The sequence below is a fragment of the Elephantulus edwardii genome, unplaced genomic scaffold (genome assembly GCF_000299155.1).
Source record: "Elephantulus edwardii isolate Elephantulus edwardi_28Jun2011 unplaced genomic scaffold, EleEdw1.0 scaffold00019, whole genome shotgun sequence".
Lineage (NCBI taxonomy): Eukaryota > Metazoa > Chordata > Mammalia > Macroscelidea > Macroscelididae > Elephantulus > Elephantulus edwardii.
In genome coordinates this window covers 4,757,894-4,763,535 of record NW_006399769.1, presented here as the reverse complement: position 1 = coordinate 4,763,535, position 5,642 = coordinate 4,757,894, and positions in this window count along the sequence as shown.

Sequence of the window (5,642 nt, the reverse complement as noted above, 5' to 3'; positions counted from 1 at the left end):
GTTTTCAAGACTTTATTCTTAGGGTTGCTATGGGTCATCTGTGATTCTACAGCACTTAAAAACATTAGTTCAAGCCCCATTTGAGTTTGTTTTTAAATATTAAATCTACCACATGGCTTTGCTTAGCAATATTTGGCAAGCCTATGGAGGGGCCATATGCCTGCAAATCTCGCACCAAAATCCAGGGAACTTGTCTGGACCTGTCATATGTGATTTTCTGAAAATCACCCGTTATCAAGTTAAAAGTTGAGACTACGTTAACTATGGCTAATAGGATCACTATGAGTTGCAAGCAACTCGACGGCACATAACAACAACAACAACAACAATATGGCTCAAGGTGACATGACCATGAGTCTTGTTGCAGTCATCATAACGCTGAAGTGTTGAGGTTCCTGAATCAATCCTGCAAGTTTTTAAAATATCAAATCATGAACGTGTTCTAGTCATGGCCATGAATGTGGTCCTTCTGCAGTAGTGATGGATTGTAACTGGTAAGGCTTTTGTCTTCAGCTGTATAAATGAATCATGGTCACAATTCACTGGAACAACTTCATCATGCTGATCAATTATTTTCCTTTATTAAAAAACCATTTTGGTTTGTCCTATTTATGTCATTATGACATAAAAGGGTCTCAATAGAATCTTCTGTCAGGGACCTCTTCAAAGTGTTAAAAGGCAAATATGTCAGTTTATAGACTAAGGGGCGCCTGAGGCAAACCATGGTCTTTTTTACTTTCTACGCATCTGAAAGTTGCAAAATAAATAAAGATGACAGGAGGAAAAAAAAAATGATGAGCTTGAATCATGTTGGAGAAAGTTCCCAAAAGACAAACAAGTCTGTCTTGGAGGACGTCCAATCATAGTGCTCTTTAGAGACAAGGATGGTGAAACGTCATCTCATATACTTTGAAAATGTTGTTAGGATAGGCCAGTCTTTGGGAAAGAACGTAATTCTGGGAAAGACAGAGTCAGAGAGAGGAAGACCCCCGAACAGGATGAACTGACACAGTGAATGTAACAATGGGCGCCAGCATGCCAGAGATCTGGAGGGTGGGGCAGTGTAGGGCAAGGTTCAGACCGGTTGTTCATAGCCTTCCTGAGTTTTAGTTGACCTGACGACACAATAACAACATGTTATGTATAAATCTGAGGTGTCCTTTCCTACCTAGAACAGAAGGAAAGGGCTGAGCTTTAACTTCTCACTCTTTCTAGCTTTCATAGGATTCCACTTTTGTTTATACTCATTGACCAGAACTCTATCTGCTTGGAGACATTGTCTTTAGCCACTTAATTGTTCTCAAACCAGAATTCTTAGTGAGACAGCCTAGGCTAAGTGTAAAATCTGCCGGAGAGACTAAGAAAGCTAGGTTCTGCTTTAGAACTCAAAGCATGAGTGCATACCCATGATTAGCAAAAACTGCCACCTGCCTGCATTTGGCGGTTGACAAGACTGACGCCATCCTAAAACTGTCTCCTCCTCTTTTAAAAATTTCTTGAGGACATATTCACATACATTTTCAGGAAGTCTTTTAATATCCACACAAGACCTTAGAATTTGGAAAGGACTTCTTTGGGACTCAGAGTCATTTTCATTAACATAGTAACCATCCCAACCCCTATTCAATTATCTTCTGTGAGAAATAAAAAAAATATTTTGTGACTCACTTCATATTAATACTATTTTGTATTAACAGCAATAAAAAACTTTCCTGAGGTTCTCATCTTTTGTTTTAATCTATCTCTTCTTACGTGCCAGGGATGTATTCTTTCTCCATACCTATTCAAGATGTATGGTGAGCAAATAATTTGTGAAGCTGGACTATATAGAGGATTGGGGAAAGATTCATCAACAACCTGTGTAACACAGATGACACAACCTTGCTTGTTGAAAGTGAGGAGGACATGAAATGTTTGCTGCAGAAGATCAGGAACTACAACCTTATGTGTGGGTTGCATCTCAATATCAAGAAAACAAAGATCCTCATCACAAGACCAACAGTCATCATCATGACAGATGGAGAAAGGATTGAAGCTGTCAATGATTTAATCTTGTTTGAAGCAACAAACAAGACCTTTGACACCAGCAGTCAGGAAATCAATCAATACAAAAAAATATTGCATTGGGTTAGTTCACTGTCAGGGACCTCTCAAAATACTAAAGAACAATAATGTAATTTTGAAGAATAAGATGCACTTGATTCGGGGTATAGTCTTCTCAATCACCTGCTATGCATCAGAGAGCTGGACAAAGAGTAAGGATAACAGAGTTGGTGCGTTTGAGTTGTGGTGCTGGAGAAGAATACTGGACATCCCATATTTTGAACTGCCAAAAGAACAAACAGGTACATCTTGGGAAAAGTACAGTCAGGGTGATTCCTGGAGGCAAAAATGGTGGAGCTTCATCTCTGGACATGTAGGAAGGTGAGGCTATTCCTTGGGAAGGGACATCTTGCTTGGAAAGATAAAAGGTCAGCAAAGGACAAGATGACCCTGAAAGAGACAGATGATTCAGGCCTGTTGTTCATAGTCATTGTAAGTCGTACTTGACTCAACGGCATATAACAATAACTAGAATCTTATTATAAGACCTCCTTGATAAGTTCCCATGTCATATAAACATTTTTTCTTTTAATAATCAAGCAGTGAATCATTTCTAGTAATTCAGAGTAAGGAGAAAATGGATTTTGTTTGTGTCATATATACAGTTAAATATTGAACAATCTTGAACTTGTTTTCTGGCTTTTCCTCTTTACACAAAATGCTGATCAAAACCATCTTTCTTCTCTATTCACAGCAAAGCCAGGTACACCCAGAAAAACAGCCAAAGAGTTGAGCTGATACAGACAGCCCTAGATCTCCTTCCCAACAACCTTTAACCTTACTAATAATTTCTATTTTAACTGCAAGAACCTTCAGGTACAAGGAAAGCACAGAAGAAAAACAGTGACTTGTTATATGAACATTCAAGAAAAGCTGTCAAGAAGTAGAAACGAGCCTCCATCTTCTTTTCACTTGTTCATGTGAAAACAAAATATGCTCATCAACCTACCTCTTCCTGGCATTTTTTATTGGGCAATGACCCACTGAGTCCAGCTGGGATTCTGCTGGTAATGGTAGTAAAGAAAAAGTGAAGAAGTGAAAACACACCTAGCAAATTTTGCCAATAATTTCTGCCCTTTGGGAGGAGTCCAAAGAATTTGGAGCTGAATACCATAGATTTTTCAACAATTCAAGACTTCGATATCTTCTCTGCTTTAGCTTCACTTATTACTTTGGGGATTTCATTCTCATGGCTATGCTGTTGTAGTTGTTAGCTGCTGTCCAGTTGGGCTTTCTTAGCTCAGAGGAAAATTCTGTCCATCTGCTTACTTAGCCCATAATCTTTGAAGTCACTCTAGTCTCTATTCGTTCTTATCTTATATCCAACATACCAAGATATTCTGTTTGGTTCCACGTTCAAATTTTACCCAGAATCCCATCACTTGTCACCATACCACCACCACCATTCTAGTCCAAGGCATCATTATTTTATGCCTGCCTTACTGCAATGTTATTTTTGTTATATGCTGTTGAGTAGGAACCATAGTGACCCTATGAACAGCAGATCTGAATCCTGTCCTATCTTGTGCCATCCTCAGATTTCCTGACCCACTAGAGCCCACCATGGCAGTCATCATGTCAATCCATCTAGTTGAGAGTCTTCCTCTCCTTTGCCGACCTTCCGTCTTTCCAAGCATCATGTCCCTCTCCAAGGAACAGCCTCTCCCAGCAACATGCCCAAGGTATGTGAGGTATAGCTTTATGATCTTTGCCTCCAAGCAGAACTCGGGCTGCACTTTATCCAAGACATATTTATTCTTTTGGCAGCCCACAGAATGTTCAGTGCTCTTCTCCAACACCACAGCTCAAAGGAATCAATTCTTCTGTCATCCTTATTTATTGTCCAGCTCTCAGATGCAGAGAAAGTGACTGGAAAGACCATGGCCTGAATCAGATGCACCTTAGTCCTCAAACTGATATCAGTACACTTCAATAATTTGAAGAGGTCCTTAAACGCAGACTATCCCAGTGCAGTATGCCTCCTGATTTCCTGACTGCTAGTACGGTGAAACCTATACTTGGACAAGAAAGCAGTCCTCAGAAAAGAGCAAGAAAACACTGAATGGTTCAAAATTAGGAAAGGAGTGTGTTAGAGATGGATGCATCCTGTCTCCGTACCTTTTCAATCTATATGCAGCCTTTTCAATCTTCGATCACTGGTGTTTAATACTTAAAACCTATTCTTAAGAAAATCTAGCTATAATATGCTATATATTTTGAAAGTAGCAAACCAGTTGACAATAAGTGCTGTGAAAGTCATCACTGTGTAAATACTTTTCACTCCTAGTATGATCATGCATTTTATCATCTAAAATGGGCAATATGAGAATGAAAAAAAAAATAGGTACTATACAAAGCTAGCATAGGGAGTGTATACCAGGACTATCACAGACAAATCAGTAGGGCCAATCACTCTTTTCACATAACCATTGTTATGTGTAACCATTACTCACAGAGAAAACACATTTCATACGAAGAAAATCAGGTCCACCATCATGCTCACTAGACAAATCAGTAAAAAAAATCAAGATGGACAAGATCTGAATTCAGGCAGGGACCTACTGAAATAATTTAGCCTTGGATGGTTTCTTCATCAGTTTTGCCACTGAATCGCATTAGTAGAAGTCACTGGCTTTATCTAATTATTTTTCTTATCCGTTCTCACCTGATCTGTCTGATCTTTCTAAAAAATAAGAACAGAAATTTATTATTTCACAATTCTAAAGGCTGGTCGGGTTGAATTCAGGATGCCATCATAGTCATGGTCTCTTCATAGTTATAGAGGGCTCTAAGGAACAGTTTTTTCTTGTTATTTTTGGTAATGTCTGTCGTTCCTTGGTTTTTAGATTTATCATCACATGACCATGTTTCCTCTATTTCTGATTGCCGCTCTTTTTACAAGGACTTACCTCAGACTGGATTTGGACTTATTTCCCCCAATAGGACCTCCTGTTAACTCACAACATCCTCATTTCCAAATGAGGTTATTATCACAGTTGCCAGGAGGTGTGACTTCCACATATTCTTTTGGAGGATACAAGTCAATGCATTCTGTTAGTGGCTTTTGAGTCAGCTCTCACTCAAGGTGATTTAATGTAGGAAGAAATATATGAAGGAAATGTCTCATCCTTATCTTTGGTAATTCCATTTGTGTGGCTATTGTGACAATCTATCTAATGGAGGGTTTTCCTTATTTTCATGGGACTTTGTACTTCACCAGTCATGTCTTTTTTTCAGATAGGTTTGTTGGTTTTTTTTTTTCCTGATGATGTGTCCAAAGTAAGTGAGCTAAAGTTTAAACAATAGGAAGAAGAGGATGGTTCAGAAACAGTGGTTCACTGGAAATAGTGAAAATCTAGTTAATTCCCCATGTTGCTGTTATGTGCCATTGAGTCACTTACAACTCATAGCAATCCTATATACAACAGCTCTGAACCCTGCTCTATCTTGAGCCAATCTCACTGTCTCTGACACATCTACCCCCATTACCCTAGTCACTGAGACAATCCATCTCATTGAGGGGCTTCCTCTCTTGTTTT